Source organism: Drosophila miranda, chromosome 4 (assembly GCF_003369915.1).
Source record: "Drosophila miranda strain MSH22 chromosome 4, D.miranda_PacBio2.1, whole genome shotgun sequence".
Taxonomy (NCBI): domain Eukaryota; kingdom Metazoa; phylum Arthropoda; class Insecta; order Diptera; family Drosophilidae; genus Drosophila; species Drosophila miranda.
In genome coordinates this window covers 5,277,319-5,293,222 of record NC_046677.1, presented here as the reverse complement: position 1 = coordinate 5,293,222, position 15,904 = coordinate 5,277,319, and the positions used below count along the sequence as shown (strand labels likewise).

General features: G+C 42.9%; 2 long non-coding RNA genes across 3 annotated transcripts; one reads left to right on the top strand and one right to left on the bottom strand.

Moving 5' to 3' along the window:
- Positions 1–12,238: 12,238 nt before the first annotated feature.
- LOC117188804 lies at positions 12,239–12,955 on the bottom strand. Of its 2 annotated transcripts, none has more exons than XR_004472856.1 (3): positions 12,857–12,872; positions 12,523–12,736; positions 12,239–12,460 (listed from the first exon to the last, which is right to left on the bottom strand). It is a non-coding gene; the product is annotated as an uncharacterized LOC117188804 (long non-coding RNA). The 2 variants fall into 2 exon arrangements; XR_004472855.1 differs by lacking the exon at positions 12,857–12,872 and adding an exon at positions 12,873–12,955 and having other exon boundaries at positions 12,240–12,460.
- Positions 12,956–13,011: 56 nt separating this feature from the next.
- On the top strand, positions 13,012–13,464 carry LOC117188803. The gene is made up of 2 exons (XR_004472854.1): positions 13,012–13,114; positions 13,174–13,464. It is a non-coding gene; the product is annotated as an uncharacterized LOC117188803 (long non-coding RNA).
- Positions 13,465–15,904: the final 2,440 nt, after the last annotated feature.

Below are 15,904 nucleotides of genomic sequence, written 5' to 3'. Positions count from 1 at the left end.
TAGCAGCGCTTTTTTAGGCAGAAGTTTTAAAGTCCTGTTGTCCAGCAGGTCCTCACCAGGTGATTTTTTGGCCTTCAGCTTCTTAATTTGCTGCACCACCTCTTGAAATGTGACTGGGCTTGCTGGCAAGGACATTTGAAATGGCATTTCCAATTGTAGCTCGACGGCCCTTCGTGTAACAGCAGACGTAAGATTAAATGGCTTAAATCTTTGCTCTAAACTGTCTGCGAAGATATCAGCCTTTTGCTGACTGGAGTAGCACCAACCGCCTGCTGGATTTTTAATTGGCGATTTAGGCATGACTACTCTTTTAAATCGGCTTGTAAGCTTCCAGAGAGTATAGTTGAAAGATGCATCGGGGCCAGCTTTTTCTAAAATGTTATCAATGCTCGTCTGCTTGACTTTTGCAAGAACCTTTTGCAAACGGTTTGATAGTCTCAAGTAGATTTGATGAACTCGAGTATCACCCGTTCTCGCATACTCTCTTCTTACTCTTCTTTTCAGGCGCAGGAGTGCTACGGCACTTGGGGAAGAGTATCTTGTCGTCGTTGGCTTGGTGAACATTGGTTTACAGGCGCAGCAGAAGATGCAGCCAATATTACGTTTCTCATAAATATCGAGATTGCATCTTCTATATCATCGGGACTTTTTATTTCCGTGTTGAGGTTGATTCTACTATCTAGTTCGGCTTGAAATACTTCAACGCAAGAGCCTCGAGGGAGAATTTGTTGCTTCATAGTTTTGATTTGAGGAGAATGATGCACTGATGCTACAATTGGCAGGTGATCCGAGGAGAGTTCATATTTAGTTTCGACTGACAGCTTGTTTTGCGCAATCCCGTTGACAATGAAAAAGTCGAGAGCAGAAGGTGTAAGGCGAGTGTTGTATGAGAAGAAAGTTGCCTCGCCAGTGGCAAGGATTTCGCATGTGCTACTGACGATGGCCTCTTGCAATCGCTTCCCTCGACAGCATGATCTGACGTTACCCCACCATGGGTGCTTTGCGTTAAAGTCACCGCCTGCGATGAATCTGTTCCCCAGGCTAAGAAAAAGTTGCTCAAAATCAGTTGTACTCCAAGGTTGGTTGGGTGGCAGGTATATTGAGGAGATCTTGATGCATCCAACATTAGTCGGCACACTCACGCTGGCAACTTGTATGTTTATCCTGGACGTAGGTTCGTTCTGAGTATGGGCAATGGACGATCGTATGAACAGAGCAGAGCCACTTTTCGATGTTCCACTGGGATGATCAGCGTAATATTGATCGTATCCTGGTACGAATGCTCTCCGACCAGGGCGCATATGTGTCTCTGTTATCAACATTACATCGATTTTATTAGCATTAAGGAAAAGTCTAAGTTCTTCAATGTTCTTGACTAGCCCTCGTGCATTCCATAATCCGATTTTTAATTGAAGCTTGTTCATTTTGAAATAAGCTTCTGTACCAGGTCGCGGAAGGCTTTGTTTGCCTCCATCGTATCCTGTATTAGTTTGAACATTTGATCCATTCTACTATTAAGGTCGTTTATAGCTTTTGCTAATATTTTGAATTTGCTACTAAAATGCTGATCTTCAGCACCATTAAACAACCGGGAGCTGTCATGTAATGTGTTCACGTTAATATTTTTCTCTGCATGCGGTCTTGTTATGTCTGCATAGGAGAACCCACTCCTCACATTGGCATTTGAGATGACTTGCGATCCGACTGGGTGATTTTTATTTTTGCTACTGGCAGGCATTCCATCTTCTGGTAGTCTGGCTGTCGGCTTAAGCTTCTTGCTGAGTTCAATTCGGACTGAACAACTTTTATAGCTAGATAGGTGATCTTCGCCGCAGTTTGCACAAATGGATTTGTTACTAAGACTTAGTTCGCACGATTTTGATCCAGTATAGTGGTCGCCAGAGCATTTTCCACAGACTGGCTTTTTAAGGCAGTAGTTTCGCGTATGTCCAAAATCTTGGCATCTAAAGCACTGCACCAATTCTTTACTTACTTTATTTTTGCTACTGGCAGGCATTCCATCTTCTGGTAGTCTGGCTGTCGGCTTAAGCTTCTTGCTGAGTTCAATTCGGACTGAACAACTTTTATAGCTAGATAGGTGATCTTCGCCGCAGTTTGCACAAATGGATTTGTTACTAAGACTTAGTTCGCACGATTTTGATCCAGTATAGTGGTCGCCAGAGCATTTTCCACAGACTGGCTTTTTAAGGCAGTAGTTTCGCGTATGTCCAAAATCTTGGCATCTAAAGCACTGCACCAATTCTTTACTTACTTTATTTTTGCTACTGGCAGGCATTCCATCTTCTGGTAGTCTGGCTGTCGGCTTAAGCTTCTTGCTGAGTTCAATTCGGACTGAACAACTTTTATAGCTAGATAGGTGATCTTCGCCGCAGTTTGCACAAATGGATTTGTTACTAAGACTTAGTTCGCACGATTTTGATCCAGTACAGTGGTCGCCAGAGCATTTTCCACAGACTGGCTTTTTAAGGCAGTAGTTTCGCGTATGTCCAATATCTTGGCATCTAAAGCACTGCACCAATTCTTTACTGTGCTTTGCCTTAATTACTGTTACTCTGTGCCTTCCAATTTGAGTAATCTTAAGTGCCTCTGCAATATTTGGTGTTTTCTTTAGGTTCACGTAGAACATACTCTGTCTTGTTTTTAAGTTATTTATTTCATGATCATCCTCTTCATTTATTTCAATATTACGCCAGTTTGGCTTCCTGGGGCAGTAGATGTTCATGACTGTGAAACCCTTGTCGGTGAACGTGTGCTCAATTAAGTGTTTTGGTACATTTGGATGGATATCTCGAATAATCAATCTGTACGGCGTATCCTCTCTCAACTGATGGTGCCAGAATTCACAGTTTTGCTTCGTCAGCATATCAATAACTGTTCGAAAAGCTTGGGAATTTTTTGCATATATACGCGAAACTCCAAATCTGGATGTGCGAATGTCATACTCATCAGCTGGAATTACAGAATTGAGGGCGTCTTCGAGTTTGTCCATTTTATTCACTTGCGGCACGCAAATAGCTGGAGGCTTAGGCACTATGCTTGGCTGCTGCTCATTGCTAGCTTCGTTTGCTACTAGCCCATGTTGCTCTTCTTCGTCCAGTTCCATTACAGATTCAGCTTCTTCAGATAGCGCTGCATAGCGATTGTAAAATTGTGTAAAATTTTGGCGGCCCTTGAATGGGTGATTTTTTGGAATAGCTGGGTGTGTATTTTTTTGAATTGTTTTTGAGACTTTATCAGCTCTTTTTTGCTTTTTACTAATAGAGACCATCGGCATCTGAAAGGTACAATCTTTTCCTTGGGATACTTTTTTGGCTAAGCTTGAAGTAGACGCCTCAGCTCTCGAGGTGCTCGGTACTGAACATATGCTGCCAGTTACGGTATTTGCCATTGAGTAATTCGCTGGACATTTCCCTGTTGAAAAAGATAGTGTGCTCGTGGTAATAGTGCTTGTAGTCGTTGCGATCAAGCTACTATTGTAGTTAGGCGTTCCAATTGCCTTATATAGGTCTTTAGCCAAGCTGGCACGCAATTCTGCAGGTGCACCAGCTATTTTCCTCATCTTATCAGTCGCTGAAAGCTTATCACTAAGCTGGGAATGATCAGGTGAGTCTACGTCCATTTTTTGGCACTTCACGAAATTTGCTTGTTACAAATTTGTGATTGCCTAGCATCAAGAGTTCTTGCTGCTAAGAAAAGTTGAGCTTTTGTTGCCCTTCGTTTGCGGCTGCGCGCAGGGCGAGGGCAAAAGCTTGCCCGCTGTACGACAGCTTACTTCGCTTACTGTTCTTTGTTGTTCTCGTGTTACCGACACCGCTACGCAGTGTCTAAAAATAGATTCTCGTGCGAGATAAGCACACAGAATGCACTTTGCGATTATTTAGAAACTTCAATGCGCGACACGTCCGTCTTCGACGAATGTATGGAAAGAACTGAATATAAACATTTCACAAATCTTATTATTTTTGATGTATTTGGTACACCTCAGGTGGATACTGGATTGGATTATTTGCTTAGTAATATGAGCCATCTTTTAGGCTGAACTGAAACTGCGGAGATCCCTGATCCTTAATAAGGATATCATCAGATCAGGGATATTTTTTCGGAACCCAGTTACGCTCTGAACGGCCCACAATCAGCATGGAAAATTAAATATTTTTGATCATTGATATCCTTGGTCCTTGAAAAGGACTTCATAAAACCAGGGACATTATGCCGATCACAGGAAGCCGTCGCACGCCCAGATCGGGCCATAAATAGCGGAGAAAATGAATATTTTTGATCCTTGATATCATTGGTCCTTGAAAAGGACTTCATAAAATCAGGGACATTTTGCCGATCACAGGAAGCCGTCGCACGCCCAAATCGGCCCACAAATAACGGAGAAAATAAAATTGGCTTATAACTGTCTTTAAAAATGTAGTTCAAGAAATCGCCAATGGGGGCGCCACCGTACAAAGGGAAAAAACTCGCGTGGGATAGCCTAAATCTGGCTGGGATAGCTGGAACAGAAATCAGCAGAAGGTAACTGAAATTTTTTAAAAATTTGCGCCCCCCCCCCCCAAAAGTATGCAACACGAATTTTTTTTTTTTTTTTTTTCATGTGGAAAATTTGTATTTTATTGTAAACAAGTTTACTGCTACCTTTCGTGGCAACTTAATCTAGTTTTACATTTAAGGGGAAAAACAATTGATCACAGGAGATACATACTTAAACTTAATGTTACATATATGGAGTAGGTACATACATTATTTAGAATATTTACAAAAAGTTAATGAGATGTTATAGGAGGGATCTAGTAGGGAGATCCAGTGGATGACTCCTTTTGAGTCTTCTTTTCCTTGGCGGGTTAATTAGACGTCTGGCTAGCGCATTAGGGTGACCACCAAGTCGTTGCAAGTACCTTGCTGCATGTAATTGTATAACATCGCCCACTTTGGGAACCTTTAGGTCCCTCTCGATGTCGCTGTTTCGTATGTACCATGGAGCATTGCATATTCGTCGTAGAATTTTTGACTGAGCAACTCTAATTTTATTTAAGTTGGTTTTTGACGCGATGCCGTAAACTTGAAGTGCGTATTTCCATATGGGGCTGAGGATGGACTTGTATATCGTGACTTTGCTTGTGGGCCGCCTGCACAGATTGGGCGCTTCGATGATTTTGCTCCATTTACAACAACTCTAAAACTTCTGTCCATTAGAAAGCTACTCACCAGCTGGAATAGCTGCGGCGGCAATATGTTTCTCAGCTTAAAGAGGAGGCCATCATGCCACACCCTGTCAAACGCTTGTTGAATGTCCATAAACACAGCTACCGAATACATTTTTTGCTCCATTGCATCAAGCGCGAAGTTGACCACTCGATGAAGTTGTTCTGGCGTGCCGTGACCTTGTCTAAATCCAAACTGCCACTTTGGAATTCTTTGCTTTACAGGTTCAAGCTGCATGATGCGGTTCAGTATCATTCTTTCCGCCATCTTCCCTAGCGCTGAGAGCAGGCTAATTGGTCTGTAGCCATCGACTTCTGTGTGTTGTTTTTCTGGCTTAGGTACCATGGAGATAAGCGCCATCTTCCAGCAGGTAGGTAAGTGTCCTATCCTAAGAATGCTGTTGAGGAGCAGCACTATAAATAGCAGGGCTTTTTTAGGCAGAAGTTTTAAAGTCCTGTTGTCCAGCAGGTCCTCACCAGGGGATTTTTTGGCCTTCAGCTTCTTAATTTGCTGCACCACCTCTTGAAATGTGACTGGGCTTGCTGGCAAGGACATTTGAAATGGCATTTCCAATTGTAGCTCGACGGCCCTTCGTGTAACAGCAGACGTAAGATTAAATGGCTTAAATCTTTGCTCTAAACTGGCTGCGAAGATATCAGCCTTTTGCTGACTGGAGTAGCACCAACCGCCTGCTGGATTTTTAATTGGCGATTTAGGCATGACTACTCTTTTAAATCGGCTTGTAAGCTTCCAGAGAGTATAGTTGAAAGATGCATCGGGGCCAGCTTTTTCTAAAATGTTATCAATGCTCGTCTGCTTGACTTTTGCAAGTACCTTTTGCAAACGGTTTGATAGTCTCAAGTAGATTTGATGAACTCGAGTATCACCCGTTCTCGCATACTCTCTTCTTACTCTTCTTTTCAGGCGCAGGAGAGCTACGGCACTTGGGGGAAGAGTATCTTGTCGTCGTTGGCTTGGTGAACATTGGTTTACAGGCGCAGCAGAAGATGCAGCCAATATTACGTTTCTCATAAATATCGAGATTGCATCTTCTATATCATCGGGACTTTTTATTTCCGTGTTGAGGTTGATTCTACTATCTAGTTCGGCTTGAAATACTTCAACGCAAGAGCCTCGAGGGAGAATTTGTTGCTTCATAGTTTTGATTTGAGGAGAATGATGCACTGATGCTACAATTGGCAGGTGATCCGAGGAGAGTTCATATTTAGTTTCGACTTACAGCTTGTTTTGCGCAATCCCGTTGACAATGAAAAAGTCGAGAGCAGAAGGTGTAAGGCGAGTGTTGTATGAGAAGAAAGTTGCCTCGCCAGTGGCAAGGATTTCGCATGTGCTACTGACGATGGCCTCTTGCAATCGCTTCCCTCGACAGCATGATCTGACGTTACCCCACCATGGGTGCTTTGCGTTAAAGTCACCGCCTGCGATGAATCTGTTCCCCAGGCTAAGAAAAAGTTGCTCAAAATCAGTTGTACTCCAAGGTTGGTTGGGTGGCAGGTATATTGAGGAGATCTTGATGCATCCAACATTAGTCGGCACACTCACGCTGGCAACTTGTATGTTTATCCTGGACGTAGGTTCGTTCTGAGTATGGGCAATGGACGATCGTATGAACAGAGCAGAGCCACTTTTCGATGTTCCGCTGGGATGATCAGCGTAATATTGATCGTATCCTGGTACGAATGCTCTCCGACCAGGGCGCATATGTGTCTCTGTTATCAACATTACATCGATTTTATTAGCATTAAGGAAAAGTCTAAGTTCTTCAATGTTCTTGACTAGCCCTCGTGCATTCCATAATCCGATTTTTAATTGAAGCTTGTTCATTTTGAAATAAGCTTCTGTACCAGGTCGCGGAAGGCTTTGTTTGCCTCCATCGTATCCTGTATTAGTTTGAACATTTGATCCATTCTACTATTAAGGTCGTTTATAGCTTTTTCTAATATTTTGAATTTGATCTTCAGCACCATTAAACAACCGGGAGCTGTCATGTAATGTGTTCACGTTAATATTTTTCTCTGCACGCGGTCTTGTTATGTCTGCATAGGAGAACCCACTCCTCACATTGGCATTTGAGATGACTTGCGATCCGACTGGGTGATTTTTATTTTTGCTACTGGCAGGCATTCCATCTTCTGGTAGTCTGGCTGTCGGCTTAAGCTTCTTGCTGAGTTAAATTCGGACTGAACAACTTTTATAGCTAGATAGGTGATCTTCGCCGCAGTTTGCACAAATGGATTTGTTACTAAGACTTAGTTCGCACGATTTTGATCCAGTATAGTGGTCGCCAGAGCATTTTCCACAGACTGGCTTTTTAAGGCAGTAGTTTCGCGTATGTCCAAAATCTTGGCATCTAAAGCACTGCACCAATTCTTTACTGTGCTTTGCCTTAATTACTGTTACTCTGTGCCTTCCAATTTGAGTAATCTTAAGTGCCTCTGCAATATTTGGTGTTTTCTTTAGGTTCACGTAGAACATACTCTGTCTTGTTTTTAAGTTATTTATTTCATGATCATCCTCTTCATTTATTTCAATATTACGCCAGTTTGGCTTCCTGGGGCAGTAGATGTTCATGACTGTGAAACCCTTGTCGGTGAACGTGTGCTCAATTAAGTGTTTTGGTACATTTGGATGGATATCTCGAATAATCAATCTGTACGGCGTATCCTCTCTCAACTGATGGTGCCAGAATTCACAGTTTTGCTTCGTCAGCATATCAATAACTGTTCGAAAAGCTTGGGAATTTTTTGCATATATACGCGAAACTCCAAATCTGGATGTGCGAATGTCATACTCATCAGCTGGAATTACAGAATTGAGGGCGTCTTCGAGTTTGTCCATTTTATTCACTTGCGGCACGCAAATAGCTGGAGGCTTAGGCACTATGCTTGGCTGCTGCTCATTGCTAGCTTCGTTTGCTACTAGCCCATGTTGCTCTTCTTCGTCCAGTTCCATTACAGATTCAGCTTCTTCAGATAGCGCTGCATAGCGATTGTAAAATTGTGTAAAATTTTGGCGGCCCTTGAATGGGTGATTTTTTGGAATAGCTGGGTGTGTATTTTTTTGAATTGTTTTTGAGACTTTATCAGCTCTTTTTTGCTTTTTACTAATAGAGACCATCGGCATCTGAAAGGTACAATCTTTTCCTTGGGATACTTTTTTGGCTAAGCTTGAAGTAGACGCCTCAGCTCTCGAGGTGCTCGGTACTGAACATATGCTGCCAGTTACGGTATTTGCCATTGAGTAATTCGCTGGACATTTCCCTGTTGAAAAAGATAGTGTGCTCGTGGTAATAGTGCTTGTAGTCGTTGCGATCAAGCTACTATTGTAGTTAGGCGTTCCAATTGCCTTATATAGGTCTTTAGCCAAGCTGGCACGCAATTCTGCAGGTGCACCAGCTATTTTCCTCATCTTATCAGTCGCTGAAAGCTTATCACTAAGCTGGGAATGATCAGGTGAGTCTACGTCCATTTTTTGGCACTTCACGAAATTTGCTTGTTACAAATTTGTGATTGCCTAGCATCAAGAATTCTTGCTGCTAAGAAAAGTTGAGCTTTTGTTGCCCTTCGTTTGCGGCTGCGCGCAGGGCGAGGGCAAAAGCTTGCCCGCTGTACGACAGCTTACTTCGCTTACTGTTCTTTGTTGTTCTCGTGTTACCGACACCGCTACGCAGTGTCTAAAAATAGATTCTCGTGCGAGATAAGCACACAGAATGCACTTTGCGATTATTTAGAAACTTCAATGCGCGACACGTCCGTCTTCGACGAATGTATGGAAAGAACTGAATATAAACATTTCACAAATCTTATTATTTTTGATGTATTTGGGACACCTCAGGTGGATCCTGGATTGGATTATTTGCTTAGTAATATGAGCCATCTTTTAGGCTGAACTGAAACTGCGGAGATCCCTGATCCTTAATAAGGATATCATCAGATCAGGGATATTTTTTCGGAACCCAGTTACGCTCTGAACGGCCCACAATCAGCATGGAAAATTAAATATTTTTGATCATTGATATCCTTGGTCCTTGAAAAGGACTTCATAAAACCAGGGACATTATGCCGATCACAGGAAGCCGTCGCACGCCCAAATCGGCCCACAAATAACGGAGAAAATAAAATTGGCTTATAACTGTCTTTAAAAATGTAGTTCAAGAAATCGCCAATGGGGGCGCCACCGTACAAAGGGAAAAAACTCGCGTGGGATAGCCTAAATCTGGCTGGGATACCAGGGGAACAGAAATCAGCAGAAGGTAACTGAAATTTTTTTAAAATTTGCGCCCCCCCAAGTATGCAACACGAATTTTTTGCATTTCCTTTTTTTTTTTTTTTTTTTTCATGTGGAAAATTTGTATTTTATTGTAAACAAGTTTACTGCTACCTTTCGTGGCAACTTAATCTAGTTTTACATTTAAGGGGAAAAACAATTGATCACAGGAGATACATACTTAAACTTAATGTTACATATATGGAGTAGGTACATACATTATTTAGAATATTTACAAAAAGTTAATGAGATGTTATAGGAGGGATCTAGTAGGGAGATACAGTGGATGACTCCTTTTGAGTCTTCTTTTCCTTGGCGGGTTAATTAGACGTCTGGCTAGCGCATTAGGGTGACCACCAAGTCGTTGCAAGTACCTTGCTGCATGTAATTGTATAACATCGCCCACTTTGGGAACCTTTAGGTCCCTCTCGATGTCGCTGTTTCGTATGTACCATGGAGCATTGCATATTCGTCGTAGAATTTTTGACTGAGCAACTCTAATTTTATTTAAGTTGGTTTTTGACGCGATGCCGTAAACTTGAAGTGCGTATTTCCATATGGGGCTGAGGATGGACTTGTATATCGTGACTTTGCTGTACAGCGATAGCTTATTTCTTGGTGCAAGTAGCCACGCCATCTTTCCCGCTTTCGCCATCACAGACTGTCGAACCATGGTAGTATGGGTTTTGAAATTTAGTGACCTGTCGAGTACAACACCCAGGTATTTGTACGAGCTCTTGTGCGTAAGTGTGGAGCCCAGCATATTAATGCCTCCGCAAGAAAGTGTTCTCGTAGCAAAAGTAACATTAGCACATTTGCTGCTGTTGATGCCTATGTTGCCTATATTTCTGAGCCCAGACCTCAAAGCTGCTCACATATTGTTGCAGAGCTTCCGTAGCTAGATTTATGCTTGGACTTCTGGTCAGCACTGCAGTGTCATCCGCGTAGGTTGCTATCAACACATCGTCCTCGTCCAACCCAGTTATTACCCTTGAGGAAGGCATATCGGCTGTATATAGGGTATATAACGTTGGTCCAAGAACGCTGCCTTGTGGGACGCCTGCACAGATTGGGCGCTTCGATGATTTTGCTCCATTTACAACAACTCTAAAACTTCTGTCCATTAGAAAGCTACTCACCAGCTGGAATAGCTGCGGCGGCAATATGTTTCTCAGCTTAAAGAGGAGGCCATCATGCCACACCCTGTCAAACGCTTGTTGAATGTCCATAAACACAGCTACCGAATACATTTTTTGCTCCATTGCATCAAGCGCGAAGTTGACCACTCGATGAAGTTGTTCTGGCGTGCCGTGACCTTGTCTAAATCCAAACTGCCACTTTGGAATTCTTTGCTTTACAGGTTCAAGCTGCATGATGCGGTTCAGTATCATTCTTTCCGCCATCTTCCCTAGCGCTGAGAGCAGGCTAATTGGTCTGTAGCCATCGACTTCTGTGTGTTGTTTTTCTGGCTTAGGTACCATGGAGATTAGCGCCATCTTCCAGCAGGTAGGAAAGTGTCCTATCCTAAGAATGCTGTTGAGGAGCAGCACTATAAATAGCAGCGCTTTTTTAGGCAGAAGTTTTAAAGTCCTGTTGTCCAGCAGGTCCTCACCAGGGGATTTTTTGGCCTTCAGCTTCTTAATTTGCTGCACCACCTCTTGAAATGTGACTGGGCTTGCTGGCAAGGACATTTGAAATGGCATTTCCAATTGTAGTTCGACGGCCCTTCGTGTAACAGCAGACGTAAGATTAAATGGCTTAAATCTTTGCTCTAAACTGTCTGCGAAGATATCAGCCTTTTGCTGACTGGAGTAGCACCAACCGCCTGCTGGATTTTTAATTGGCGATTTAGGCATGACTACTCTTTTAAATCGGCTTGTAAGCTTCCAGAGAGTATAGTTGAAAGATGCATCGGGGCCAGCTTTTTCTAAAATGTTATCAATGCTCGTCTGCTTGACTTTTGCAAGAAACTAGATTAAGTTGCCACGAAAGGTAGCAGTAAACTTGTTTACAATAAAATACAAATTTTCCACATGAAAAAAAAAAAAAAAAAAATTCGTGTTGCATACTTTGGGGGAGGGGGGGGGGGGCGCAAATTTTTAAAAAATTTCAGTTACCTTCTGCTGATTTCTGTTCCCCTGGTATCCCAGCCAGATTTAGGCTATCCCACGCGAGTTTTTTCCCTTTGTACGGTGGCGCCCCCATTGGCGATTTCTTGAACTACATTTTTAAAGACAGTTATAAGCCAATTTTATTTTCTCCGTTATTTGTGGGCCGATTTGGGCGTGCGACGGCTTCCTGTGATCGGCAAATTGTCCCTGATTTTATGAAGTCCTTTTCAAGGACCAATGATATCAAGGATCAAAAATATTCATTTTCTCCGCTATTTATGGCCCGATCTGGGCGTGCCACGGCTTCCTGTGATCGGCATAATGTCCCTGGTTTTATGAAGTCCTTTTCAAGGACCAAGGATATCAATGATCAAAAATATTTAATTTTCCATGCTGATTGTGGGCCGTTCAGAGCGTAACTGGGTTCCGAAAAAATATCCCTGATCTGATGATATCCTTATTAAGGATCAGGGATCTCCGCAGTTTCAGTTCAGCCTAAAAGATGGCTCATACTACTAAGCAAATAATCCAATCCAGTATCCACCTGAGGTGTCCCAAATACATCAAAAATAATAAGATTTGTGAAATGTTTATATTCGAAGTTGTTTTATTTTTAAATGGTTTATTTTTAAAACTATCATAAAACTAGCCTAAAGCTATTTTTTTGAGGCAGCTTTGAGTTCTAGCTTTCTGCAGCTGTCACCAGAGCGTTGATGGAAGGCATAGATCCTGTCGATTGTCGTTATTACTCAGCGACAGCCACTACAGAAGCCTCCACAGCACATGGGAGAACACGATCCACAAGGCCCACATGTTTTTGATCCGTAGAAGTTCTGGAAAATATATAAAATGGTTTTAATCTTATTATTTTTATAATAAATAATAGAGTAGTCACCTTAAACCAAACAGAAGCTCGATACTAGGCAAAAATTTTTTGCTCTGTGCTAATCGGAGTGGTCCGAGTCGCCCAAGGACATAAGGGCAACCGTTGTGGAGACGTATGTGGGAAAGCAAAAAACCCCGACGATGCCGTACTACCAATGCCTCCTCACAGAATCCGCCTGGACCCACAGGACGATATGACTACGGTTGGGCAGAACATGCAGCATCTGAAAGGGATAAAGCACAAAAAGTTACATTATGAAGAGCCAATGCTGAAGAAACCTGAAAACTTTAAAGAAGAATTGCAGAAGCAGAACATAGCTCTAAATAAACAGATGGAGAATTACGGAGAAGTAATATTACAAGATTTTGTCAGCTATGAATTGTTTTGCTATGTTAAAATGATTGGCTTAATACAAAAAATATATAGTACAAATAAAGTCATCAAGTCATCTGTGAAGTGTGTTTGGGCTTCTGTCAAACCCATGCTCTATTTCTCCCTTCCCATTTCTCTCATTCGCACCAAACCAATCAGCCCAGAAACATCTAAATTTTTGTGTGGGTCCTAAAATTTTTGTCGATTCAAATTTTTTGTTTTGTTCAAGGTAAAAATTATAGAAACAAATTTTCAGAATTGAATAAGTCTGGGTCCTAATATTTCTAGAAACTTAACTTCTCAAACATGTGCGACCCTTGCTGTGGACCTTGCGGCTCTTGCTGCGGCCCCTGCTGCGGATCCTGCGGCCCTTGCTGGGGACCCAGCCACCGACCTTGCAGACCCCGCTGCGGACCTTCCGGACCCTGCTGCTACCCTTGTAGAAATGGCGGACCCTGCTGCTGTGGCCCCAGCGGACGGGCCAACGGACTCTGCGACTAATATCTACTGATCGCGAACCACGAACATTAATTTGAGACGGCAATAAAACAATGGCCTAGACCACCAGAGCCCACCAAACATTGAACTGTCTTATTGTGGGCATGAAGGGGGTTGGGTGGTAGCTAAGATTGGATTAAAATGCATGAGGGGCCAGACATTTACGAGTTTCATATTCATTCAAAGGAATTATAACTATAAAAATCTATACTAATGTATCAAAAATTGTTGAACCGTACAGTGAAAAGGTGGGGAAAGGATTGATCCCATGGTTGTCGATGAGGCAGGACAACATGCACCGTACCGTACAAATCACTCCTCCCAGGAAGCACTAGCTTCTGTCACCCGACACTTGGCCATTGATTGGTGAGTGGTCGTCTGTTAAAAGCAGACCAATTAATAATCTTCACTCGTCTCCCACCCAGCTCAAAGGCTTTAAGCGAGCAGGCTAATTAAACCCGCCGTTAAATTAGCCAAGTAGAGCGGGGCGAGCATTTGACAAATTGTCAGCCAGGCCAGGCCAGGCCGCCGTACGAGTCTGAATCGAAACTCGAAACTCGACACATCGATCAGTAGAGACAGAAAACACTTTGCCTGCTGTCCGCTGTCTGCTGTCCACTGTCTGCTGTCCACTGTCCGTTGCCTGCTGCAATGTGGCCAGCTGGCGGACAGTTGGCATGGCCACTTGCCCATTCCTTCAGTCGGACGATCTGCGCCGTAAAATGCCGTTAAATGGACACGCAGCGCGAGTCAGAGCCAGAGCCAAAGCTAAAGCCAAAGTCGATGCCAGAGCCAGAGCGCGCGCACTTCCAACGAGTTCTCCCCGCCAGAGATGCTTCCTGTTTGATAAATTTGAAAATCAATTGAAAATGCCCGAAAGGCCGACGCGTCATGGTGGGAGACAGACGCACACACAGGCGCACACCGAGAGAGAGAGATTCGCGGAAAAGCAGCTGGAAGCTGTTCCGAGTTGGTTCGCCATTGAAAGATGGATATGGAGATGCTGCACCTGGGAACGACAGCCAAAACTGAGGCAGTGACTTTCAGCAACGGATGGAAAACCGTGACTGCGCGATGCGTAGGGCTTAAATACTTCAAGAATTTTTTTTAATCATGAACTGGGAACTGGAAATCAAGAACAATCTTAAACAAGAGAACAATCAATCTTAGAAGTGAAAAAGCACCCCAAAGTTTAGGAATATAAAGTCATTTTCCAACGCAAAGGAATATCTTTCGGTAGGTCTTTAAAATGTAGAATATCGTGGTAGATTTTCCATAAATTTGTAAGCTTTTTCCACTATCTCTATAACTGCCACTTCTAAGTGGAATCTATTCCAGTTCTCTTGAATTTAATGGTTTAGTTCTCTATACATCCCATATACCACTCCAGGGTAGACTCTGCAGCGTCACTTGCAATCATCTTTTCCACCTGTTAGCTGTTACCTGTTCGGGTGATCACTTCACAGCCTCCTTGGGGGCTGTCATCTCTGGCACTGGCCATAACCTAGAATATTTTATTATTTTTTATTGATATTTTCTAGCCATCTATTTACCCCGGCTGGATCATCTGCCCGAGCCCCCGTCCCACCCCGTCATTGGTCCTTGAAAAGGACTTCATAAAATCAGGGACATTTTGCCGATCACAGGAAGCCGTCGCACGCCCAAATCGGCCCACAAATAACGGTGAAAATAAAATTGGCTTATAACTGTCTTTAAAAATGTAGTTCAAGAAATCGCCAATGGGGGCGCCACCGTACAAAGGGAAAAAACTCGCGTGGGATAGCCTAAATCTGGCTGGGATACCAGGGGAACAGAAATCAGCAGAAGGTAACTGAATTTTTTTAAAAATTTGCGCCCCCAAAAGTATGCAACACGAATTTTTTGCATTTCCTACAGTCTTGCTGCTGATTTCTGTTTACTGCTACCTTTCGTGGCAACTTAATCTAGTTTTACATTTAAGGGGAAAAACAATTGATCACAGGAGATACATACTTAAACTTAATGTTACATATATGGAGTAGGTACATACATTATTTACAATATTTACAAAAAGTTAATGAGATGTTATAGGAGGGATCTAGTAGGGAGATCCAGTGGATGACTCCTTTTGAGTCTTCTTTTCCTTGGCGGGTTAATTAGACGTCTGGCTAGCGCATTAGGGTGACCACCAAGTCGTTGCAAGTACCTTGCTGCATGTAATTGTATAACATCGCCCACTTTGGGAACCTTTAGGTCCCTCTCGATGTCGCTGTTTCGTATGTACCATGGAGCATTGCATATTCGTCGTAGAATTTTTGACTGAGCAACTCTAATTTTATTTAAGTTGGTTTTTGACGCGATGCCGTAAACTTGAAGTGCGTATTTCCATATGGGGCTGAGGATGGACTTGTATATCGTGACTTTGCTGTACAGCGATAGCTTATTTCTTGGTGCAAGTAGCCACGCCATCTTTCCCGCTTTCGCCATCACAGACTGTCGAACCATGGTAGTATGGGTTTTGAAATTTAGTGACCTGTCGAGT